Genomic DNA, 27,959 nt, shown 5'->3' on the forward strand with positions numbered 1-27,959 from the left:
AGCCATGTCTGGGTCCTTATATATTAGGACAAGTACTAAGGGTGCACTGTGTAGCCATGCCTGGGTCCCCTATATATTAGGACAAGTACTAAGGGTACACTGTGTAGCCATGTCTGGGTCCCCTATATGTTAGGACAAGTACTAAGACTAAGAGGGCACTGTGTAGCCATGTCTGGGTCCCCTATATTTTAGGACAAGTACTAAGGGTGCCCTGTGTAGTCATGTCTGGGCTCCCTATATATTAAGACACATACTAAGGGTGCACTGTGTAGTCATGTCTGGGTCCCCAATATATTGGGACAGATACTAAGGGTGCACTGTGTAGTCATGTCTGTGTCCCGTATATATATTAGGACAAGTACTAAGGGTGCACTGTGTAGCCATGCCTGGGTCCCCTATATATCAGGACAAGTACTAAGAGGGCACTGTGTAGCCATGTCTGGGTCCCCTATATATTAGGACAAGTACTATGAGGGCACTGTGTAGCCATGTCTGGGTCCCCTATATTTTAGGACAAGTACTAAGGGTGCCCTGTGTAGTCATGTCTGGGCTCCCCATATATTAGGACACATACTAAGGGTGCACTGTGTAGTCATGTCTGGGTCCCCTATTTATTAGGCCAGATACTAAGGGTGCACTGTATAGTCATGTCTGTGTCCCGTATATATTAGGACAAGTACTAAGGGTGCACTGTGTAGCCATGTCTGGGTACTCTATATATTAGGACAAGAACTAAGGGTGCACTGTGTAGCTACATCTGTGTCCCTATATATTAGGACAAGTACTCAGGATGCACTGTGTAGCCATGCCTGGGTTCTCTATATTTTAGGAGAGTAAAGTCTCTTGCCCCGTTTGGCACCCCAGAACTGAGTATATGACTTAGTGGCATTGTATATGCAGGCAGCTCTCTCCACTGTAATCTGTAGGTGTTATTAAATGCCAGGTTGTTACCTCGACATCCGTCATCTACAATGGAGAGAGACACATGTATTGTTGCCTCCTCTCTGTTGTGCTGATTGGGGGGGAAGGTGACCCCCATTCTCCTAATAGGTTGGAGTCCTAGAAGTGGAACTTACTTCGATTTATTATGGCACATACTTAGGATATACCATAAATGTCTCAGATGGGAATACCCTTGTGGCCTTTGAAAGTAGTTCAGTGTGGCAATGTGGTCCTCAGACCAGAAAAGTTGTTCATCTCTGATCTAGTCTAATAAGTCCCAGCTGCTCTGCGCTGTCCACGAAGCTGGTAGTGCAGAGCAGTTGTTGAGCTTTTTGCATTAGAGTGAAGTGTTCATTGGTTAACCAGCTGTCTGTCGCTTAGGAATAACCAATCAGAAGCCTCAGTGCTGGGGAAACACCTGGGATCGGCACTTCCTCCACTGATCTGACTTGTTTGCAAGGTACGGGATCACTAAGGTATCTGCCTCCTCGTTCTCCTTAGCATCCAGCAGTCTGCTCTCCTATTTACTTCAAGCAGACTGTGGCCATGCATGTGTAAATCTATGTGCATTGTGGATGTGGGGAGAATATACTATATATAGGAGGGCAGTTCTATGTAGTCTATTGCTCCCACTAGTCCATTTTGTTTGTCCAGTGAACCTGAATGCAAAGAAAACATAGCGTTCAACCGCCGAGGTTGGTTTAGGGCATATGGTATGCCTCCCTGAAGAGGTGTGTTTTTAGAGCACGCCTGAAGTTTAGTGTGTCAGTGATTGGCCCGCTGCAGTTTTGGGCTCAGAAGGCAGTTGAAAGTGTCAAAGAGTCTTTTAGGGTTATGGGATAGTGAGGAGACTAGAGAGGTGAAGTAGACTTGTTTGGCATGGTTGTATGTTTATGAATTTAAAGTGGAGAAAGTCTGCGGGCTTTTGAGACTTTCTCCACAGCCATTCAGCACACCTAGAGCACTACCGGATGAATCGCGTTTGAGGCGTGAGCCAGGGTTGCCGCGGTCTATATCGGATGGCTTGGGTTACGGGGGGGAACGCCGCTTCATCCAATGCATGTTTGAGAGTAGTGATGTAATGTGCAGCAGCCAGGTTGGGGCAGGAGAGGACAGAGAAGACTGTAGAGACTCAACAAAATTTTTGGTGTGAACAGCCTGAAGGTTCCTGTAATGTACGGGAGGTAGGTGGGTCTGGAGAGATGTTAGGGGGCTTGACAGAGAAAGAGAGAAGGTTATGGTCCAAAGAGTGGGAGAGGGGAGTTATTGAAGTTGGAAGTAGAGCAGAGATGGAAGAAGACCAGATCCAGGGTATTGCCATCCCTGTGAGTGGGAGAGGCTGTGAGTTGAGAGAGACCAAGAGAGGAGGAGAGATAGAAGCTGAGAGGCAGATCGGGAGATGGGGTAATTAGTGGGGATGTTAAAGTCTCCTAGGATGAGGGTTGGGATGTCGTTGGAGAGAAAGTGTGGGAGCTAGTCGGCAAAGTGGTCCAGAAACAAGCAAGGAGCACCTGGGGGGGGGGTAAATAACTGCTACTCGCATGGACAGTGGACGGAAAAGCCGTAGGGGATGTACCTCAAATGATGGGAAAGTAAGTGAGGGTACTGGGGGTATGACCTGGAAAGTGCATTGTGAGGAGAGAAGCGCACCTACTCCTCCCCTTCACCTATCTTCCGGACTTGGGGTATGGGAGAACTGCAGGCCATTATAAGACAGTGCAGCAAGGGAGGCCGTGTCAGATTCCTGTATCCATGTTTCTGTTAGCGCTAGCAGGTTTAGGGACTTAGCAGTGAAAAAGTCATAGATGGTGGGGGGTTTGTTGCATGCTGACTAGCAATTCCAGAGTGCACATTGAAAGGAAAGTGGGGAGGGTATGCATGGGCTAGTGGTTGGGCTAGTAGGATGTCTCAGTGGGACAGGTGGGGAGTAATAGTTAGGGGCACTAGAGGGTGGGCCAGGATTGGGAGAGATGTCCCCTGCTGCTAGTAGCAGCAGTATAGCGAGGGTGAGCAGGCGATTAGGGCATTTATGAAGGCGATGTTTCACTGTGGCTTCAGGGGGTTTGAGACGTTTAAGGAAAGTAAAGAGTGCATGTGAGCTGTGCATGGGTGAAGAAAGGAGAGAGGAGCTGATATGGATAGAATGCCCCAGAGGGGGGCGCTGGATGTAGGTTTGATAGTAAACAGATTAGACTAAAAAAATAGACTATAGTGGTAGTGATGGTCAGGGAGTGCAGGGGATTAGCACAATTATTGCGGCATACCTGTCTCTTGCCATGTTAAACTGTATAGAAGTCACAGGTAACACATGCGTACACTGCCACATGCGTGTTAGTGAAGGGATACTACTTTAAAAACCAAGCAACAGCCAACACCTGGGAGGGACTACATTTGTTAAGCAACTGGCTAGTGATCCGCCCAGAGGTTTTATGGCTGGCTTACATAAATAACACCTCCACACTAACACTGGCCATAGAAGGGGGGGATACACAAATATGACCAGCAATCAAGCTAGGCAAGAGACACGTACCATAGACATAACAGTGAGAAGATGCAAGAAAATGAGCTGAAACGCGCACAAAAAAGACTCATTCATAGCGCCAATATATTGCGCTGAGCTGTGTGCAAAAATGCATACGCACGTGTGAAGGAGCCCTTAAAAGAAACCTTGGAAAACCTCTTTAACTGCCACCTGCAGCATAGACTGTGGCCTGTGTGTGCAGTCTGGCGGCATGTGTACTTGAAAGGGGGACAACACTGAATTTTGCCCGGGGAGAAGATGCAGCGGAGCCCCGGACAGGGCTTCTAAGGTGATGTATACTTTAAAAAAAAAAAGCTGCGGCTGGGTCTTATTTTCAGTATAGGGCTTATATTTCAAGCGCCCCCCCCCCAAAAAAAAAAAAAATCTTGCATGTGGTGTTACAAAGGCGTACAAATTTGTAGCACCACATGCAACTTTGTAGCACTACAAAATTGCAGTATCAGCTCGAGAAACAGCAGCGATATCGCTGCGATTTTCTGGCGCCAATGCTGTGTCGTCCGTGAGAATGAGGCCTTAAAGGGGTGGTCTCGCGAAACCAAGTGGGGGTATACACTTCCGTATGGCCATATTAATGCACTTTGTAATGTACATTGTGCATTAAATATGAGCCATACAGAAGTTATTCACTTACCTGTTCCGTTGCTAGCGTCCTCGTCTCCATGGTTCCGTCTAAATTCGCTGGCAGCTTGCTTTTTTAGACGCGCTTGCGCAGTCCGGTCTTCTCCATTCAGCACGAGCCGCTTCAGTGTGCTCCCCGCTACAGCTCTTCTGCGCATGCGCAGACGAGCTGTCACTGCTCGGGAGCGCGCTGAAGCGGCCATTCTGCACCATCCTCTGTTAGAGGAAGGTGCAGAAACTGGAGCTGCCCAGCGGAGAAGCCCAGCCCAGCAGCCCCGAGAAGCCTCCCAGGTAAGTGATGGGTCGGGGGGCTGCCGCTGCGCCGGGCTGCGCCGGGGGGGGCTGTCGCTGCGCCGGGGGGGGCTGTCGCTGCGCCGGGGGGGCTGTCGCTAGGCCGGGGGGGGCTGCCGCTGTGATGGGGGGGCTGTCGCTAGGCCGGGGGGGGGGGCTGCCGCTGCGCCGGGCTGCGCCGGGGGGGGCTGTCGCTAGGCCGGGGGGGGCTGCCGCTGTGATGGGGGGGCTGTCGCTAGGCCGGGGGGGGCTGCCGCTGTGCCGGGCTGCGCCGGGGGGGCTGTCGCTAGGCCGGGGGGGGGCTGCCGCTAGGCCGGGGGAACTAGCGCTGGGCTCCGGAACCTAGCGCTGGGCTCCGGGGCCTTCACCTGGGCTGAGGGTCTAGCGCTGGGGAGCCGGGGGCTAGCGCCGGTTACCTGCTGTCTGGTCGGCGGCTGCGTGGCGTCTGGTCGGCGGCTGCGATGCGTCCGGTTGCCATGGAGACACAGCTGGCGGCGTCTCGGGAGCGCGCACGTCGGGCTGCAGCGAGCGACGGGGAAAGAGCCGGCGGCCATCTTGAGGAAACTTTTATAAGTTGCTGAAACGCTGGAACGGTAAGTACGAACCAGCTAGAAATGTCATTTACAGGGGGGCTTTGTAATGTATGTTTAATGGGGGGGACTGGGCAAAAAAAAAAATTAACTGCTTCCTCGAGACATCTCCTTTAATGAGATGGTTACAGTGTCAGGTGATCAGCCTCAATCTTTAAAGGCTATGTCTAACTTTGTATCCATTGGTTGTGCAACATCAAGTCTCAGACAAGTCACATGACTCAAAAATTTCTGCAATATGTCTGTGACTTGCTGTTGTGCGATTTCAGTTTGTGAATACAGACGAAAATAGGACGCGCTGCATTTTCTTTACTTACATGATTGGTCGACAAGAGAAACACACATCTGCCTGCACCAATGCAGATCGATGGGGCTGTATGCTGTTCGTGTTGTATCCATAAAAAGTACAGACAGAAAATCCATCCGTGTGCATGAAATAGATTTTTTTTATGCGCTTATTGTCGCATAGTACTGTACTTCTTGCGCAGGCAGCGCCTGTTTACATGCGCAAAACACACTGACCTTGATGTAAAAGGCTATGTAGCCTAATGAGTTCTAGATGTGTTCTTTTTCTAACAGAATTGCGCAGCGTATTATTCTTCTGTGCGTACATTGCATGCAAATTTGCGCACCTCCCATAGACTTCTACGGGGAGCCTCGGTGCGCAAATGCATACAAAAATAGAGCAGGAAATGAGAATGAACCCATTTAAATCAATGGGTTCTAATTTTTGCTTATTGCGCTTGTAAATTGTACGCGCACAAAAACACGCGTGAATACACTTGCGTGAAGGAGCCCTAAATCATACAATAACTAGGCTTTATTTACCGTATATAAGAATAAACATTTCCTTTAACAGATGCAATTTTCACTTTATCCTCTAGATGGCGAAATATGATCAGAATTCATTGACTTTAAATCCCGCTTTACAAAAGAAGACCGTACTGGAAAGAAATATTACTTCTGCTAGATCAGAGAATATTACGCTGTCCCTTTAAGATATCCGATTTTTTGGAAATTTTTTTTTTTTTTTATCCACACATTAGAAAGCCACACCATACATTGTATTCAAATACGTCTAAGCTCTTTTTATACTATTTCTTACTTGACAGTGGAAATAGGCTTCATTACACAGAGGGAGATTATACAGCGAGCCCGTCTTGTGGATAGGCATTAGCCAGCTTTAGATTTCTGGGTTACGCAACAGATTAGAATGATCCCTGGGATGTTTCTCGTCGGAGTCTTTCTCCGTTTTGGAGCTTGTGATAAAACATTCATTGTGAATTTCACGTTTGTTTTAAAACACTATGCAGAACGTGTTCACTGGTTCAAAAATGAATATCTTCTTCGGAGATATGTACTTGTCAATTATGGATGAGCACGCGAGCAGACAGGAGCCCGCTAATGCATTTTTAAAGCGAGCCTTTCATTTCTGCCAGTGCTGCTTAATCCCATTAGATTAGATGGCGAGGTGGTTCCTGCTCTACATTTAGCCACCGTGCACAGATTTTTTTCTCCCCTAACAATTTAATAGCCAGTAAAAGGTTTTATATTATTTCACATTGTACAATAAAACTTCTGGAAAACACTAATTTGGCGGATTCCAATTCAGCAATAATTGAAACTGGGACTCCGTGTTTTCTGAATGGCTACTTTGTTATAGACACCCATGTTAGTTATGTGTTTGAGCAGGGGCATAACTATAGAGGATACAGGGGATGCGGTTGCCTTAGGGGGCCCATAAGACCTCTCTTCTCCATATAGGGAGCCCAGTACTATGAATAAAGCATTATAGTTGGGGCCCTGTTACAGGTTTTGCATTGGGGCCCAGGAGCTTCAAGTTACTCCTCTGTGTTGGAGGTCCTTTGTGTCACAACTCACCAGATTGGAATAGGGGTGGCATCATGGCATCAGCCACCGCCCATGTGACCCACATGCAGGTGTTATTTATGTCAGGACCGGCGGCTTGAGGGTCCTCCGTGCCCTCACCGCCAGTGCTGTCAAACAAGCGGCTGCTGTGCAGTGCAGGGGAGCCCCAGTCCTAGTTACCTCCCCTGGCCGCTGGGCTCTTCTTCGTCAGGTTGTTAGGGATGCGGCGGGTGCCACCCCGCGCCACATCCTCTGCTCTATGGCAACCCAGCACGTGTCTTCTTCTCCGCCTCCTGCAGTGCTGGGGGCGGGTTCCCCGGCGCTGCTGGGTGTACTCAGCTGCTGTCAGACTCCCCGCCCCAATCAGCTTCTTGGGCGGGAGCTTTGACAGTATTTAAACCTGCCTGTGTCTGCATATCCTTGCCAGTGTTAGTTTGGTCTTGCAGCTGCACCTGCGTATTCTTATATTTGACTCCCATTTTTGACTCACTGCTTTTTGGACCCACCTTGCCTTTGCCTGACCCTTCTGTACTGCATACCCTCCTGCTACTGACCCAGATTGTCTGACTTTGCCTTAGTGTTATTTTGTTCCAGTGTCTATCTGTTTTGTCAGTCCCCATGTCCTGCGTCCCTAGAGAGTGCAGGGACTGTCGTCCAGTTGTCGCCCTGGGGCTTAGCCCAGAGGGGCAAGTAGGTAGGGACAGGGGTTGCAGGTTTTTTAGGGACTTCCAGTTACCCAAACCCCAGTCCTGACAATTTGGTGTGTAGATGGATTGGTCAATTGAGAGGTGTGTGTTCCAGCCGGCCAATCAGCATCGGTCTGTACACAATTATTCTGGCTCCTCCTTAAGGAGGACGCCGGTTATACTTCTCATCCGAAGGTATTTCTGGTCTAGTCAGAGGCTCCTGTTGGTTCTACTGTCAGAGAAGTCTATGTGGTGTTAAGGATATTTGGGGTGTTGTAGCATCTTTCTTCTTATTCATAGCTATTTCTGCATTCGGTTGGGCTCACACAAGCGGATTTGAATTGCAGATTTTGTGATCGGCGCCCGCAGGCTATGAAAGGCTTGCATTTTTGATTTTTCCTTCACACTACCAATCCGCACGGACAGCCTCCGTTGATGTAAATGGAGGTGTCCAACCCGCAGCCCATGCACAATTAGCATTGCATATGGGCTGCGGGTACACATGTCATCGACAGCACGGAAATACAAACAAAAACAAATTGTACTGCGCATGATCATTTCCCACCCTTCGCATTCGTGCACAATACATTAAAGTGCCATATGCTGGGTCACTGGCTGGGCCCACAATCAGAATCCACTGCGGGCCTCCCGCGTACGGAATCTGACCCGCTCATGTGATCCCGGCCTTTTGGTTTCATCTGGTTCACTACATGTTGTTTTACATCTGTACTGTATATATTATTATTTATTATAGCAAGCATTATCCCTGTTTCCAACAAGAAAGATCAGGGTGGCCTCAGGTTCCTGATGTGGGGTCGCCCTTATCAAGGCGAGTGCTCTGTTTTTAGGTAGGTTCTCAATTCTCATCACATTCGTAGGTATGGGTCAGATTTCCAGTTCCCCCACTTTTTGGTTTCATTCTAAATATATTTTGTTATCTCTATTAGCATATTGAGTATATATCCGTCCTTTTTAGGACACTGAATTACTTCCAATCCGAACCAGATATTTTTGGGTCCAACTTGGATGTAAAACTTTGAATTTCAGGACATCTTAGGACCCCTGTGCAGAATAGTGTGTGGACCCCTAAGTCTCCAGCTGCTAATTTGATAAGAGAGTGATGATAGTTATAAAGCACCTTCTTAAAGGCTCTCCAGTAAATCCTTCATCAGTCTAACTAGTAATTGTGAGCCATGGATGTGTTCCTTCCCATAAATATAATGGAATGGGAGGTGCTTCTCAGCAGGGTCTCCTTGACTACTAAGCCCCTATGCAGTTATACAGACTGCACATACAATATTTTCAGACCTATTGTACGGAGTTCGTCTTTTACTAAGGCTAATTTCACATGGCCGAGCGCAATATCAGGCCATGAAACTCAGCCCGATATCACTCTTTAGGGGAGTAACGATCCTCCAGCACGGGAGGATCAGCAACTGTTTCCCATTGTTTGGTGGGAAGCCTCTCATCACACTCGCTTGCACCTCGCATGCCGTGTAATGTTTTTTCCAGATCCATTGAAAATAATGGGTGAAGTGCTCCATGGGAACACCCAAGGATATGCCGCAATGTTTTCCCACACCGTAATGCTATGAAGGAAAACATCGCTCATGTGTATGAACCCATTCAATAGAATGGGGTTCATATTCGTGCAAGATTTGCGCTTCTTGCAACGCACAAAATTCACTCGTTTTTTTTTGTTTTTTTTTAGGCCGTGTGAAAGCAGCCTCATTAATTACTGTGTTTGTACTTTATGGGATCCAAGTGCCATGTTACTGAGACGCATGTTAGGCTGCTATCACACACTTATGTTTTTGTCTGTATTAAGTAATATTGATTAAAACCCCCAACACGTGCTTTTACATGCAGTTTTCAAGGTGTGGTCCGGTAAGTTTTTTAACACAAGCAAAAACGTAAAAGTGAAATGACACCATTAAGGGCTCCATCACATGGGCATATTTGCATGCGCAAAAAGTGCACATGCAATGTCTAGAAAATTAAAACCATTGATTTCAATAGGTTCATTCTTATCTCCTTTTTTGTGTGCGCTTTTCTTGTGCGTGTAAAATATAGAACCTGCTTTATTTTTGTGCGCATTTGCGTGCCAAGGGTCCCCACAGAAGTCTATGGGAGGTGTGCAAATGTTGCGATTGTCACAACCGCATAATGGGACTAAATCACGCCCATGTGAAGAAGCTCCAAGAATGGTTGTCCTGAAGCAGGGTGGGAAGTAGTTGTTTGGCACAGGGGTGACAGACGGAGGCTAGACAGCACATTTTTTAATAGCAAACTTAACAAAACTTCAGTTAGCCTGTTTCACTCCACAGGAGGATACTGATTACTTAATTGTTACATAATAACTCGTTATAACGTTGCTCTCAGATATAACCAGTAGTTTTAGGCAAATACTATTTGGTACACGGTATTCAAACTCTGGTGGCAGCAAGTCACCCATTTTCTACATACTAATAATTATTAGGAAATTGTAGTACCAGTGTTTCTGGTGGCGCAATGCACCACACAGCTGTGCTACATGGTACATGCTTTATGATCCCCACACATTACACACACAGCTCTACTACATCTATCCTGACTCCACACATTACATACACAGCACATTACACACACAGCTCTACTACATGCCCCACACAGCTGTAGTACATCCATCTTGATTCCCACACATTACACACACAGCTCAGCTACATTGTATATTCATTATGACTCTCACACATCACACACAGCACATTACACACAGCTTTACTACATGCATGCTGACCCAACACATCGCACACACAGCACATTACACAGACAACTCTGCTACATTGTACATCCATTTACATCCATCCTGACGCCACACATGACACACACAGCATATGACACACACAGCTCTGCTACATCCTGATTCACACTCATCATACACACAGCTTTGCTATTCCACACATCACCAGACTCCTAGATACAGTGATCCCCCTATGTCATGTGATTTCTGACTCCACCCACACGGGTAATCACATGAGGGTTACATCATCACAGGTCCTGGTGGCTGCTGTTGGTTTATCCAGTATACAGTACTCTCTACCAAACTGCAGAATGGATCCTCCCACAGCAGTGATGTCACCGCAGGTCCTTCAGCCTACTAGATCTCTTTTACCAAACTGCACAATGGCCCCTCCCACAGCAGTGAGGTCACCACAGGCCTTTCAGCCCAATGGATCTCTTTTATCAAACTGCACAATGGATCCTCCCACAGCAGTGATGTCACTGGAGGTCCTTCAGCCTACTAGATCTCTTTTACCAAACTGCACACTGGCCCCTCCCACAGTAGTGATGTCACCACAGGTCCTTCAGCCTACCAGATCTCTGTGGTGGTGGTAGGTCGGTGTCTTCTGTCTGGACCGCTGAGTTGTGTCTAAGATAATAACAGCTTAGTTGTATTCTCATTTTGTTATTTTTGTCCTCCCCTTTTCAAGAGCCCTAACTGTGGTGTTCTTCTGTCGGTCAGACTCTGTGTTTTATATATGTTGTAGGACCTGCGATGATGTCACCAGAGGGCAGAGCGATGACATCACCAGGAGCGGAGCACGAGAAGCACTCACATACTAACTGAAAAGTAGTCGTTAGTTGTTTGACTGGCCGTTGTCCTCTATCGAATTTGCTTCACATAGCCTAGACCTTCTTTCGCCCCGTAGGAGCTGTATATCTACAACCGATACACCAGGCGTCTTAGATGCCACAATTTACATCAAGGTCTACTTACGTTATACTTCTTGCATTAGATGGCTTGCCGTTACATTCATCATAAATATTTTACATCAGATTATTTATGTACTCTCTCAATCTCATGCTACTATTTAGGCATTAAGGGCTTATTCACATGGGTGAAAATTTTGCGTAAGTTTTGTGCAATGCGAGACACACAAAACTCGCCTGAGTACAAACTTCATTCTTTGGAATGGACTTATTCACATGAGCGATTTATTTTCCTCGCAGCACATTCTACTTTGGGCGTTCTCGCCCATTGTGTTAAATAGGAACTTTAAAGATATTGCATGGCACTCGCATGCCGTGCCATGTGCATGCAAGTGCGATGTAATGCTTCCCATTGAAATCAATGGGAAACACTTTTGATCCTTTGACGTGCATGAAATACACGTTGAGGATCGCTATTTCACAGAAGTGATGCAAGGCGGTTTTGAAAAAAAAAAGGCATCGCATCGGCATGATAAATGCACGTTGACAAGAGCAATATCAGGCCGGGTTTCCTGGCCCGATATTGCACTTGCCCTTGTGAATATAGTCTGACACTCACTTTATCACATGCTGCCGACTGGGCAACATTAATCCTGGGTTAATCCTAAATGGCTCAGTCCTTTTTTGGCTTCTAATCCCCTATCACAGGCCATCCGAATGAAGTCTCATTTTGGTATGCACACGGAAATATGGGGGCAGCACTTACTCATTGTTGGTAGAAGATATGCTTCAACCCCATTTGGTCCAGTTTTCCTTGCTGCGGCTTCATAAATTCATCTGCCCTCTCTCTAGCGTGCAGTTCCCTGGTCAGGTGCCAACTTTCCAACAATAGTTCCTCTCAGTCCTCTTCATATCCCTAGCAGTTCTGCTCTATTTCCGGGCATCAGCACAACTCTCCTCTGTGCTACTCCGGGCTCTCTCTGTCCCACTCATAGTCCTGGAACACCTCCATACAAATAGAATCTTCCAGTCATTCCCCCTGCAAGGGGGCAAATAGTGATTCAGCTGATGTTCCCTTCTGCACGGCCTCCACCACTTTAAGAAAGTCTCTGTCTTCTGCATCACTGCTTACGTAACTCTACTCAGCTGTGACGCAGCTCTTCTCCTTATATCTTATGCCTGCAGAGCATCTCAAACATTCCCGGACGTTGCGGGGCCGGGGCTTCGAGCTTGCACATAAATGTTCTTGCAAATGCTTGTGCAATTAAATCTTCACTCCTCTTACTATGGAGCCTTGGGATATCCGTCTGCTCCCATTTCAAAAATGACGCCTCAGTAGTATCTTAGAAACTGTCTAAGATGTTTTCGGACTAGTACCTGTGCCAGAACTTCCTAGAAACAAACTGCATTATACATCAGACATAAAGATGAAGAACCAACTCGAGCCGCCTTCGAGCACAAGTCTCCATAAATTCACAGTTGGAGGGCTCTCGTAATGTCATATTAGCATTGATAAAGGCCTGACTGCTGTAAAGTCTTCATCATATTACTCGGCGCGGTAACAGCTTTGCATAATGCTTTACCAATAAAATAGTAGATGAATGCAGGTCCTACAGCAGGGCAGCCGGCTAATAAATCACACCGAATCAAATTACTATTACCTGATTTCCAGAAAGAAGTGTAGATAGCATTACCTGGTCTTCGATTTTGGCCCTCCAAATGATTTGGCTTGGGACATAGATTGATGAGGCTAAATGCCCTTTCCAGCTCCCTTGTATATTGATTGGCATAGAATTATTACTCTTCTACTGAGACCATGCCCGGGCATTTGAGTGAAAATCATTTTGTGTTTTTGAGTTTTTCGTACCCGTGTTTCACCTTGTTAAGCATTCGCCTATCTACATGATTCATAGATGGAATTGTCCAGAGAAAAGATTTATACAGAGCGTCATCTTATAACTGATAACGCTGTTCTAATGGTGATCTCTAACTTCTTGCTGCCTAAACTATTTGGGACTTTAGGCTGGATTCACATGGGCGTGAGTGTTTTTACATTCGCCCGCTAGCGACGTAAAAGCACGTGAATGGGCGCACAAATCTAACGCTGTGTGCCTGTTTAGACGGACTTGGCCTGGCGCATATACGCTAAGCCCACAATGGCGGTGGGTGAGGGGAGGCAGTTTAGCTCTGCTAAGCTGTTCTCCCTTTTCTCTCCCCCTCTCTCGGCAATGGGAGGAGGTGGGACGAGATAGGAGCTGGTGTGCTAAGCTCCTGCCTCCTCTCTGCTCCTTGCCGCAACCAGCAATGGGAAGGGTGGAGCTAAGCTCTGCCCCCCCCATCCCGCCCCCTCCCATTGCAAACTGCCGGCAAAGGGGCGGAGAGGAGCAGGGAAGGGGGTGGAAGTTTAGCAGTCATGCTGATAAGCTCCCTCCCACCTCCCTTCTTTGGCAGCTGTCATAGGAGTCTATGCAGCCAGCGGCAGCGTAAAAGCGTCTGGCTGAAATGCGCTATTTTAGCCGGGCGCTTTTACATTGCGGAAATACGCCCATGTGCACTGATGCATTGTAAACCAATGCATCAAAAGGAGCAGCGTATATCGGCGGGGCGTGAAAACCCAGCCGATATAAGCCATGTGAATCCAGCCTTAAAGGGTCTTTCCAGGAATAAATACTATTGATGAGGAAATCACAGTTGCAGGGGAGTAGAAAAATCTGGACCGCTATCACTGGCAAACTCCTTAAAACGTAACCTTTATTTAGATATTTATGAAAACGGAGGGGGAGCGGCTTTCAGACAAAGACAACACAAACATGTATAATGCAGAGACAGGCACTCTGCGTGGTATCTGATTCAATAATTGGTTACAAATTGCAAACACAACTAGTGTAATGCCGATTACTGGAATGGATAATACTAAAAAGGTGGTGGTCTTTAAAATAGAGATGGGAAGGAAGAAACTAATGTTTAAATTCCCTGACCACTACAATCCTGCCTGTTCGCCCATAACTAACGTAAATTTAGGCCCGTCCACAATAATTAGGGATCAACAAAAATAAAGATGAATGATGTAGAAATAGAAGGGGAAACAGATCCGCCAAAGGGATGCACCAGAAGCGGGAATATAGGATGGTTATAAGGTGACTCTTGCAATAGGCAAGTGGGTACTGACCCTAATCAGGGACCCTCATTCCTAGCATTATAGGGTATCGCCCGTTACGTTTACTTTTTTCCCTAGGCTATTTCTAGGAACTACCAGCCTGCTTTATACACCAGGCAGTTGAAATAAATAAATATCAAAAACCTCACTATTAGGTTCTGTCCTCACCTGTGACAATAACTTTATGGTAGTTATGGACATCATCACTACCTCTACTCTATAACAGCATTCCAAAAAATTAAGGCTCCTGATGAGTCGTGTCGAGAACAGAAACGCGTCGAGCCACTACGTATCTGTCTTTAGGTGCATCGGAACGACTGAATATAAGTCTTCTGGTGCATCAGAAATCCGCATTGACGGATCAGTTAGAAAGCAAATCACACGGGGCCTATAAGTCCCCCTAGGGCCCTGGGTCTGATTTGTGCTTTACACCAGATGAGTTATTACATACCTGGTTTATGGTGAATCAGATACTTGAACTGAAGGGTTACCCAGAAAATAAACATTTCTTCCGGGCCTTATAACCTTCCTATATTCCCGATTCTGGTGCATCCCTTTGGTGGATCTGTTTCCCCTTCTATTTCCATATCATTCATCTTTATTTTAGTTAGTCCTTAATTATTGTGGCCGGGCCAAAATTTACGTTAGTTATGGGCGAACAGGCGGGATTATAGTGGTCAGGGAATTTAAACATTGGTTTCTTCCTTCCCATCTCTATTGTAAAGACCACCACCTTTTTAGTATTATTCATTCCAGTAATCGGCATTACTCTAGCTGCGTTTGCAATTTGTAACCAATTATTGAATTAGATACCACGCAGAGTGCCTGTCTCTGAATAAATACTATTGATGACTCTTCTCTGAATGGGACATCAATAGTTGATGGGCTGCGGTCCTCCGCTCAGGGAACTCGGTCGATCAGCTGAGCAGGCGCAACCCTCGGAGAGGAGCAGATGTGTTATTTTTCCCACGGTTTTGCATAGCATATTTTGCATTTGCGCAGATATTCACCGCATATTGCTGCATCTCCCATGGACTTCTATGGAGCCCTTAATGTCCAAATACGCAGAAAAATAGAGCAGGTCCCATTTTTTACATGCACCAAAACGTGCAAATGCTAGGGTCCCATGGGCATAAGTGCATTTACACAATTGGTGTTGCAGATTTGCATGCACGTGCATGTTTTACTGTAGTTTTTGCGTGCGCAAATCACGTGCCCTTGTGCGCATTATATAACACACAACCATACTCCGGTTAATTGACATGGGCGATTTGTGTAATTAGTTCAATATGTGCTCTTTCTCTATGCAAAGGGTAACAGAGCATACTGCATATTTAATTGTGCGAACAAAGTGCACGCACAACATACATGCATGTGAACAGGCACAGGCAAATCAATGGGTTGTATTCACTGCGTATTGCGTACAAAAAGTTTTACTGGGTAGTATGCTGTGCAAATAAGTTCATGTGAATCCCGCCTAAGTGGGGTCAAATGGAAAGAAAAAACACAACTGAGTCCTTTTTTAGGTGGTCCTGCTTTTACAGTGTTCATCGTGAACTAAATATGACATGTAAATCTTATTCGGGGGTCAGGGCGATTACAATGATACCAAATTTAAATAGTTTTTATTATCCTTTACTACTTAAAAAAAATATTAAACTTTCCAAAAAAAACACTTTTAGTGTTATATCAAGATTGCTTACCTCTCTTGAGGCCGGCTGCACACAGCCGGATTTACATTGCAAATCCCACCCAAAACTTTCTATGGAAAAGCTTTTTTTTCTCGACACGAGTGGAAATAAATGATGATTTTTCACTCGCAGAGGAAAAGTTACAGCATGCCCTATTTCAGTGAGGATTCCGCGCTGACGGCTTCCATTGACGTCAATGGAAGCCTTCCAACCTGCGGCACTTCCGCAACGACATGATGCGGCAAAAGCAGGTATTTAAAAAAAAAATCTGTATTATGCATGCCCACCGGCTCGCCGTGCGGACCATCCGCAGTACTGAAAAAGAAAAACAATGTCAGGTAGGCACGGATGCCGGCTGGGCACAGGGTCGGATTCCGCTGTGGGCTCACACATGCGGAATCCGACCTGGCCATGTGCAGATGGTGTGTGCTATAGGCGGGGAGGAGCCTGGTGGTCTTGATATAGCATGCTGCGTCCAGCTGTACACTTAGTGAGACTGTTGACTTAGGTACTGACATGGATGGATATAAGATGGATGTAATGTCTGCAGTTACAGGGAACAGTAACCTGCAGGGGGCGACAGAGGAGAGGGATCACTATTATTTCTAAGGGGCTACAGAGGAGGGGGATCATTATTACCTATAGGGACTACAGAGGGGAGAAGGGTCACTGTTACCTAAAGGGGGCCACAGAGGAGGGGTATCATTATTACCTACAGGAACTACAGAGGGGGGAAGGATCACTATTACCTAATGGGGGACACGGAGGAGGGGTCACTTTTCCCAAATGGGGCCACAGGAAGGGCACTATAACTAAGTGGGATCACATAGTGTTCACAGTAACTAATTGGGGCCCAGAGAAGGCACATTTACTACATGGGGAGCACTGAGAGGAACATTGTAAGTAACAGCAGGATGAGGAAAGTATGCAGAGATGAGACATGACTGGAAGATGTCTTCACAGTCTAGGCTCAGGTAGAAAGAGAAGGGAAAACGGGCAACTCCAACTGAAAAGGTGTCACCAGTGATCTCTGGAGGTAACTGCACTATAATCATTATTTGACTAGTTTCTGACAAGATTAACCCTTTCCAATCCAATTTGTATCCTGGTTTTCCTAGGGGGTTCACTCTTTTTCTGCCGTTATACAATGGCGCTATATGCTGGCTAAAGCCAGTACTGCACGAGGTGACACATTGGATAGGCTCCGACAGCAGAGAGGCTGGCAATATACAGTAAGAGAGCCCTGACGGACATCTTCCAACATCGGAGTTGTACAACTTTAAATCATAATGTCTTCAGACGTCAGACAGTGGATTGGAAAGGGTTAAAAAGTAGCTGCACTTTTTACAAATTTTTCACATGTCAGAGAGACATGTCAAAAGTTTTGATCAGTGGCAGTCCTGGTCCTGAGACCCTTCTGTTTTCTGCATTGCCTGTGGGCTTCTTTCGGCAGCTGAAGACAGACGCAGCTTCTGAGAGGAGCCATCAAGCTACTAAGATAGCTGAAGGGGCAAAGCACTTGGGTGAGTGCTGCAACCCCCTCGTCTCAGTGATCAGTGGTGGTCTCAACACCAAGACCCCCACTGATATTTGACATCTCACTGTTACATGTCAAAAGTTTATAAAAAGTGCATCTACTCTTTAAATGTACCTGTAATACAGATGAGTGTCACTGTGAGTCTACTGAACTAATTGCATCATAGTTCCCTGTAGATCCAAAAATACACTGATAATGCTCTTGTCTGAAGCTGGGCCATATGGAAGAGGAATATAGTTCTTGATTCTGCGGCTGTATCTATGTTATAAGCTTAATACTTTTGCTATATTTATGTACTGAGGTTAGTTCTGGTGCCGTACCTATGGTATGAGCTTGGTTCTTATGTTGTATTTATGCTCTGAACTTAATTCTGTTGCCATATTTCTGTTCTGAGCTTGGTTCTAGTGCTGTATTTCTGTTCTGCGCTTGGCTCTAGTGCTGTGCAACTATACACCGAGGATCATTCTGGTGCTATATTCATGTTAAATAGAACACTCAGCTGTCATTCAATGTATTTGATTGTCTGCGAATCTTAATATCGTGTAAGCTCCACCTTACTTCTTGCAGAAAATAGCTATAATCTGAGGAAAAACGTATCAGAAAGGGTTCAATTTCTCCACAGCGCCATCACAGGGGAGATTGAGTATTTCACAGTGCCTATTCCAGCCAGTGGGGTGTCGTTGAATGCAGAACAAAGCAGGTCTCCTCCAGAGAGAGACGCTCTTGGTTACTACTCTCTATCTAGGCAGGAGATAAGAATTCTAAAACTAGAACTGCCCTCTATTAAAAGGAATCCGTCCACAGTTTTGGCTCTGCCATGTAGGGGCCAAGGAGCGAGGCTAAAACTTACCATGGCCAAGGAGGTTGCTATTAGCGGTGCTGAGATAATTAAAGACTGGCCATTTTTTCAAGTTTTTACCCTCCACTGGCACCTTGCAGCATAAGGCAGGTCCTAAATGGGCACAACGCTTCTGTAAATATACGAGACAATACGATACACAGTACAAAGTATGGTAAGACATCACAAAGAACCTAAATGAAGGTCTATAGTATTTGCATTGTGTGATCAGTACTGTGTAATCGAATTATCCTTCAGTACATATTATATAAAGAAAGTACAAAGACCAAAGTAATAAAGAAGTAATAAAGTTACACTTCCTGCATATTTCAGATATTCAACTCATGAAAAGGAAGAGCAGACAGTATATCGCTTCAGAAAGTGTATGCGAAGTACATTTGTAACACATCCAAGGAGTTAAAAGCCATACAGCACATAGCAAAAGCTGCTAATCATAGCATAAAAGCTCAAACAGAAGATCATCTGCTATATACAAATGTATTATTCTCCAACTTGACCTGTATGGCGCGCTTAGGCCTCATGTCCACGGGGAAAATCAGGCCCGCTACGGATTCTCCATGAAGAATCTGCAGCGGGTCCCTCCTGCCCCGCGGACATGAGCGCTGAAAATAAGAATAAATCAGAATAAACTCACCTCCCATCCGCTCCGTTTCTTCTCTTCGCCGCGGCGTCATCTTCTCTGCATCGCGGCCGGATCTACTTTCTTCGGCTCGGCGGATGCGCATGATGACGTCGGTGACGTGCCCCGCGCATGCGCCGTCCCGAAGAAAAAAGATCCGGCCGCGACGGAGAGAAGATGGCGCCGAGGCGAAGAGAAGAAACGGAGCATGTGAGTAAATTCCGAATTTTGTCTCCCGCGGATCCGGACGGCTTCCATAGGCTTCAATAGAAGCCCGTGAAAGCCGTCCCCACGGGAGACCCGCACGAAAATGGAGCATGGTCCAGATTTTTTCATGCTCCATTTTTTTAAAAATCCCTTTTATTGACCATCCGCGGGTATTTATCTACCCACGGGTGGTCAATGCATCCCTATGGGATGCGGATCCGCGGGCAGGAGAAGAGTTAAAATCCGCTGCGGATTTTAATTCTTATTTTGCCCGTGGACATGAGCCCTTAGGGTTGCCACCCGGCCTTTAAACCTCCAGCCCAGGCGGTAATTTACTCTAGAGGCAGTGCCACTATTTATGCTTTACCGGCCTTATTAATCACCTTGGCTGGTGTGTTTTGGTGACAAAGGTGGCAGCCCTAGGAGCACTATGAAATGATTGTAGCACGCCTGGGCTACTTGGGTAACCTTACAGTCAGTAGATTACAAGGCATGGGCGTAACTATAGAAGATGCAGAGGATGCGGTTGCACCCGGGCCCAGAAGCCTTAGGGGGCACATAACGCCCATCTTCTCCATATAATAAGCCCAGTACTATGAATAAAGCATTATAGTTGGGGGCCCTGTTACAGCTTTTGCATTGGGGCCCAGAAGCTTCAAGTTACGCCTCTGCTACAAGGGGCTATGCAAATAGTCTAGGGTGCCGATTGAATGTTTGGCGCATTTAATGTATAGCTCTGGCATGCCAAATGGTCGTTTGGCACTGAGTACATCTGTGCTATCCACCTTCTGCAGAACGAATCAGAGGAAAAGATTGATTGTCCCTTTGCAAATGTGTTTAAAAACAGAAGTGAAAAATATGTTTATGTGTTTACCTCTATTTTTACACTGTATATACATATATGTATTTTTGATTTCAGTTTTTAACACATTAAGGACCTGTCTGTTCTCCTGACATTCCTGTTTGTCAAAAAAATCAAGCACCTAGAAGTAGTTGACTGCAAAACTGGGCATGCAGTTACATCTCAGACAGATATACAAAGGATGAGAGTTGTGGGGTGATTAGATGAACGGTCTTGTCACTTGATGTCCTAAAAGTGGTTCCACCCTTGGCCTATAAGAAGGCGCTCAGAGGCTACTTATATGTAGTGACCTCTTTTTCTGCTTGTCTCTACGACTCACGTTATTGAAATGTGAGAAGCTGGATGGTCATATTGACAAATTGCCGCCACCAGGGCCGTTCTGACCAGACTGTTGGGAGGTGTTAGGACCAGTGGATGTGTGAGGGCATACAAGGCAACCGGGCTCAGGATGCGCTCAACAGACCACCAGTACAGAGGATCGTCTGATCGTTCAACAAGCACGAGAAGCTCTAACTGTTTTGTTGTCAGAGACAGATGTCACCATCGTTACAGGCCCCTGAGTCAGAACCATTTCCAGGCACTTGGCTGTAGGACATTTGGTCTCATGGCGCCTATTATGTGTACTGCCTTTGACACCCACTCGCTGTCAACTCTGTCTGCAGTGATGTCATGAATGTCAAAACTGTACTGCTATGTAATGGAACAAGGTTGTCTTCAGTGATGAATCCAGGTTTAGTTTGGGCACTGACGACAGTTGTGTTCATGTCTGGAGACCTCGGGGTGAGCGCCTCAATCCTGCTTTTGCTGTGGAGCGGCACACTGACCCCTGCTGGTGTGATGGTCTGGAGGGCCATCGCATACAACAGTCATCACCCCAAGTAGTGGTACGAGGGACAATGACAGCTCAGCGATCTGTTCAGGACATCCTGCAGCCACATGTGTTCCTCTCATGGTGGCTTCCAAGAGGCATTTTCCAGAAGGGTAATGCTTGGCCGAACACACAAGGGGGTCACAGGAATGTACCCACAACATTGCCATACTTCCATGGCTGCCCGATCGCCAGATATATCACCAATAGAACATGTATGGGTCCATCTGGGATGTGAACTTTGACAGCCTACGAGTTTGCATGGTCTAGAGGCTCAGCTACCGCAAATATGAAGCAATATGCCGCAGGATACCATACAGAACTTGTATGCCACCATATATGCCCATATCACATCTTGTATCCAAGCTAGAGGCAATACAATAGGGAACTAGAGCCTCCATGCCGCCCGTATCACATCTTAACTCCAAGAAGAAAAAGGAAACGTCTGGCAGCACAGCAATAACACAATTAAAGTTCTTTTATTTTTTCTCCATAGGTAGGCACTTAGTACAGATAGGCAAGCCTATCTGTATTAAGTGCCTACCTATGGAAGAACAATAAAAGAACTTTCTTTGTGTTATTGCTGTGCTGCCAGACGTTTCCTTTTTCTTCTTGATCATTTGGGAAGTAGATCCGGCCCCTGGTCTGGCGTGCACGCCTATTCTCTCTATATAGACTCCAGCCGTGTGTGCTTCCGGCTATAAATACTGAGTGCTGCTGCCACCCTGCTTTGTTTACATCTTAAATCCAAGCTAGAAGCAGTGTAACAGTGTAATAGAGCTTCCATGCCCACCAGTATCACATCTTGTATCCAAGCTAGAGGCGATACAGCAGGGAACTAGAGCCTCCATGCACACCCGTATCACATCTTGTATCCAAGCTAGAGGTGGTACAACAGGGTACTAGAGCCTCCATGCCTGCCCGTATCACATCTTACATCCAAGCTAGAGGCAGCACAATAGGGTACTAGAGCCTCTATGCCCGCCCATATCACATCTTGTATCCAAGCTAGAAGTGATAGAACAGGGTACTAGAGTCTCCATGCCCACCCGTATCACATCTTGTATCCAAGCTAAAGGCTGTACAACAGGGTACTAGAGGCTCCATGGCTGCCCATATCACATCTTGTATCCAAGCTAGAGGTGGTACAGCAGGGTATTAGAGCCTCCATGCCCACCCGTATCACATCTTGTATCCAAGCTGTATTTGGTTCAATAGAACCTAATAGCTGCCGGATAATGCCGCGGATTTCCGCCACGCGAGACGTGGCAGAAATCCGTCCGTGGGCATTAGCCCTAAGGGGGGGGGGGGGGGGGGGGGTTTGACAATAAGCGTACCTGCATTCCCTATGAAATAACAATTAGAGGGCACTTTTTCTAACTTTTTCAAGTCTGCACTGTGCCATTCCTCCTTTGCGTCTTCCTGAAATGTAAGAGGCGTTGGACCTCCTTTGGCCTTCAGATCTGCAGAAACTCATCATGGCATAGATTCCACGAGGTGGTGAAATCATTCTGCAGGAGTATCAGCCTATGTGGACAGGAAGCTTCTTGTAGTTGTCACAAATAAGCTGGAGGCACTGACAAGTTCTGAACAGCTGATAGGAGGGGTTCATTGATTCATGCTGCTTGTGCTAAATTCTGACCCTTCCATCAACATTTTGCAACAGAAATCTGGATTAATCCAACCAGGTAATGTTTTTCCACTGCTCAGTGGTCTAATTTTTAGGCACTTTAACTGGTCATCTGCTATTATAGTGTAGTGGCCCAGAGTTAGCTGGGCCCCTCCATAATGTTATGTTTGTCTCGTGCAATTGTATTGTCAGTGTCTTCCATGTAGTGTGCTTTTGCTATGTATATTGCACCTCTGCAACACTGAATGGGTTAATGCCTGGGTTATGTTTGAGAAATGTATCATGTTATATGTCATGTGACTGTGATATTTGTGTTTGCAATGGGGATGCAAGGTGGTTTATGCAAGTCTGAGTCTGCAAGTGAGTGAACCCCACAGACACTGGTCGGTCTGTGCATGGAGAATGGAAGAAGCTGAGCGATATCCTTCAGTTTCACCCGGTCCTACTTTACCCAGGATGTGCCGGTGCACCCACTAAAGTACCGAGTGAGAGAGAGGGGAAAGCACCTGAAGCATGAGTGTTGACTGGTAGAGAGTAGGAGGGAAAGACAGTCCCCTAGGAGCAGGATCACACAGATAACTGGGACTGTGGATTTTCCGGATTACCCCGAGAGAGCCTTCCTGTCACACCACCTTCTAGTAGTGTAATTGGTGCTGAATTACTGTTATTTGTTGGAACTGTGTTGAAGTTACAGTAAACAGACATTACCGACCGTTTCCGGTTTTGTTCAGAAAGTTATCCCTGTGTGTGGACTATTTATTACACCTTCAGGATTCACCACAGAAGACTGATCAGTGGCGTCACGAGTGACACCGAACTTTAAGGTAACTGCTAGTTACTTTTTTTCCTGTGACCTACCCCAGCAGTAACTCATTCTGGTCTTCAGCTACCCTCAGGGGAGGACATGGTAGAGCCACTGTGACACAATTATTCTTATCGACCCCGCCATCTCCTCGGCTGTGGGCTCGCTCCTCGGATGCTGCAATAGTCCATTCGTTGTAAAGTCTGACGAGTTGCGCATTTGGACACATTACTAGCTGCACCAAGGTTTTATATAGCTGCAATTTGCTTGACTGTGCACTACCTGTTGGTTAGAATGGCTCTTGATCTGCTTCTGTAACCTCTTATGTCGACAAATTGTTCATGTCCACTGGATCCACTTTCACTGGATGTTTTTCCTCAAACTCACCATCCTCGGTATACTCTCCATCCTCAGTATACTCTCCACACCACTGCATTAGAAAACCTCATAAGCTTGGCAGTGAATTCCTGATCCCAGCTAGACTAGCACCAATGACCAGGTGTCCTTGGAAGACACTCAGATTGTGCGATTTTCCCAGTTTAATGTAGATTGACACTGAAACTGATCCACAGAAAACTTGTCACTTGATTTTATGCACTCCGGGGTCACGGGTGTAATTTCCATGCAGAGAAGCTCCAATTGTGTACGGGCCACTGTCTTTAACCCCTTAAGCACATGGCCTATTTTGGCCATAAGGACACAAAGATTTTTTAGAGATTTTGATCTCCACTTTCAAAAGCCACTACTTTTATATTTTTCTGACGATATGACCATACAAGGGCTTATTTTTAGCATGGCATACTGTAGTTTTTATTGGTAACATTTTTGAATGCATATAATGCATTACAAAGCTTTTATACATTTTTTAGAGGGCAGGGAGAGAAACCACATCAATTTTTAAAATGTTTTTTACAGCATAAGGGCTTATTAAGACAGGCATATATTGGTTGAGTTTTCACGCCTGGACAATATACGCTGCCCCTCTCTGCAAGGGAAGGAGGTGGGATGGGACAAGAGCTAGTGCACTGAGCTCCTGCCCCCTCTCCGCCCCCTCGCCACTGTTTGCAATGGGAGAGGCGGGACAGGGGCTGAGCTAAGTTCCGCCTCCTCCCATTGCAAACAGTGGCGAGGGGCGGGAACTCTGTGCACTAGCTCTCGTCCCACCTCCTCCAGGAAATCGTGTTTTCTCATAGCAGGCTATGGGCTGGATTTGCGGCAGAATCTGGAGGTGGAATCCTGCTCCGGATTTCACATTGCAAATCTGCCCCTGTGCTTGCGGCCTTAATATTACACCACAATCCACTCATGTCCCATAAAAGGTTACATAATGCCTGATGGAAAAATGGATGTATCCTGGAATTATGCTTGGTGTTGAATATGAGACGCAAAGAGTCCTCCTTAAATCTCCCACTAGAATTACGTCATCGCTGTAATTACTGAGTGCTGATCCCTTGCTCATCTAGATATTATAGTTTGGGATGTTATAGGGAGGAATTACGTTTTTTATATCATTTGATTACTAATACAATGTGAATTTTAAGAATACAGTATACACTATATGGACAAAAGTATTTGGACACTGCAGAAAATCAGCAAATATGCAAATACGGAGTTTGTCGAATGGTATACTGGGAATGGAATGGGTAAAATAAAAAGCTGCGTATTTTGTAATAACTATTCATTCATCCAATTGAGCCCTTGTGGGACAAACTGAAGCAACGGGTACGACACCGTCACCCACACCCATCTTCACAACAATCTCTTCTCACAGCCTTGTGCGAGGAATGGCGAGCTACTCCTGCCCAGACTTACAGAGAACTTGTGGAAAGTATGCCAAAGTGTTGTAATAAAAGCAAAAGGAGGGCCGACACCTTACTAAACAGAATAATAAAGCACTTTTTCTAAAAAAACATGCAGTGCCCAAATACTTTTGTCCATATAGTGTATGTTTCTGCGAATTTTTTAAAGGACAAAAAGTCACCCTTGTCCTGCTCCCTCTTCTACTGCTGTAGCTGTGTCTTCCTCCCTCTCCCTCTCTGTTCATACAGTAGCCTCCGAGCACAGAGAGGCAGTTTTATGTAGCTGCAGTAGCACGACTATTTCAGGCCTCTCCTCCACAGCTGACGATTGGGCTGCAGGCTTCAGAGCCATGATTTGGATACAAAGAGCAGAAGATGAGCCGCCACCATCACAACCACCTTCATTGACATCTACTATTTTCCAGCATGTCCCAGTTTAACAGCCAGCCATTCATTAATCCTTGTCTGTCCCCCTCCTCCTCCTTTTCTTCCTCCACATCTTCATACCACCTTTCAACACAATCCACATCAGCACAGATTTGACCTCCTTGCAATGGTGCACGTGGTAAACGCCAATATGCTATCCTAAAACTCATATGACTAGGGGAGCAAAGCCACATAGCCGAAGAAATGTTAATGGCTCTGCAGGCGAAGGCAGACACTTGGCTGACAATCTGAGGCCAGGCAAGGTTGTATGTGGCAATGGGGCTAACCTACTGGCAGCCCTTCGCCACACATTACCTTGCCTGACCCATGGGATGAACCTAGTATTGCAGAGCTTCCTAAATGATTACCTAGGTTCACATCAAGTCCTGGAAAAGGCCAGGGAACTGTGCCCACACTTTTGGCATTCACACCTAGCTGTCTCTCGTCTGGTAGAAGTGCATTGACAGTTCGAGCTACTACCCAACCATCTCATCTGTGATGTGCCTACACAAAAGAATTCCTTGTTGCATAAGTTGCAGAGAATAAGCCAGCAGTAGAGAGTGATCATGGAGTACCAGATGGTGTATGTCAGTAGCAGACATTATCTGGAGTTTGGTCACGCTACAGATCCTCAGGGACAATGACGTATTGTTGTTACAGGAGGCGGAAGGGATACCAAACTCCCAGCTGTCTGGCCAGTCCACCATTACTCAGTACTGCAGGGTGGATGGCTTTGGGCAAGAAAGGGGACATCTTCTCCAATATGTTTATCTGCCCATGGGAGAAGTATAAAGAAGAAAGAACAGGAGGCATATAATATAGGGCCAGAGGCAGGGAAGGGGATTACACAATGTCCCTTCCATCACTAACCCCAGCTATTCTATGTGGATAGTGAGACTAGCCGCAGGACACTCTTAGCCTGACCCAAAAGAACTTGGACTGTCACCCTAAGGGTGAACACCCACTTGCATTTTTTTAATGCTACGATATCGCTGTGTTTTTTTATTATGAGATTGTCAATGGGACTTTCTAATGTTAAAAACGCATCACAAGTTTGTGTGATGCGTTTTTACACATTAGAATGTCAAATTGACAATTGCATTAAAAAAACGCAGCGATATTGCAGCGTTAAAAAAACGCACGTGTGTAGGGGCTCTTAGGGCTTCTTCACATGGGCATGTTTTTGTACCCGTTATGTGGCCATGATAATCTTCCCTCATTGTTTTTTTCAAAATCCTGCACTGTGGCACGGAGTTTGAACACCCCGAGAAGGGAAAAAAACATTCTTGCGCAGCTATGCTCCATAACAGTGAGCGTAATTGCACAAATGGTTGTCTGTTTTTGCCCTTATGCACTCTGAGGCATATTAGTGTTTTTATGCTGTAGTGCTTGCAGAAGGACCATCGCATAGCCCACATCAAAACATCCAATCATTACTGGGTGGCCACCTCCCTTGATCCCCACTACAAGGCCAAAATGACAAATATCATTCTGGCAGAGGAGAGAGACAGACTGTTAAGCAGCTTGAGCACAACATTTCCCCATGGCCACTGGTATGCATCTGCAATAGAGCTCAGCTCTGCAGTTCATGCGGTTGAGCAGGAAGACATGAAAGTAGCTTTAGAGGTGCTTGCCTGCTCTGCTGACAGAATTTTGATCTAGGAGACCCTATGTGGCCCTTCTTTTGTTTTAAGTGGCCTTCTGGACATCAAATTAGTGAATCTATTTTTTACTCCCATTGACTTTAATGAGAGTCAGAATCAACCATCCTAATTCACTATAATTTTCATAAAATCAGACTAATACCAACATAAACTGATTATTCTACTATTTGCTCATCGCTAACTATGAATATCATTATTTAAAGGGTTATTTCAGTGATTTTTCTTTCTATTCCTTCATTATGTAGCTATCCCTCAGTATATATAAGTAAGCTAGTGTTACCTTGTTTAGTTATTTCATTCTGTCTGAATCTCTTGGCCTCTTTTTCCTCAGATGGTCATGTGATCTCAGTTCTGACAGGCTCAGACCCACTTGGGGTTATGGACTCATTTTCTAGTCAGATTCTCTGTCTGTGTGATGCTGTTACATGGATCTACCATGGAAACTGCATAGAGGAAGATACACTCCTATCACAATTACCGTTGATGATCACATAGCTTCTGTCACACAGTTATAATAGAGGAAATCACAACTCATCCACCAGACTGTATACTTATGCTCTGTATCTTATATAGGTGAATACAGAAGGTGATAATAATTAAACTATCCCCC

This window comes from Eleutherodactylus coqui, chromosome 8 (genome assembly GCF_035609145.1).
Source record: "Eleutherodactylus coqui strain aEleCoq1 chromosome 8, aEleCoq1.hap1, whole genome shotgun sequence".
Taxonomy (NCBI): domain Eukaryota; kingdom Metazoa; phylum Chordata; class Amphibia; order Anura; family Eleutherodactylidae; genus Eleutherodactylus; species Eleutherodactylus coqui.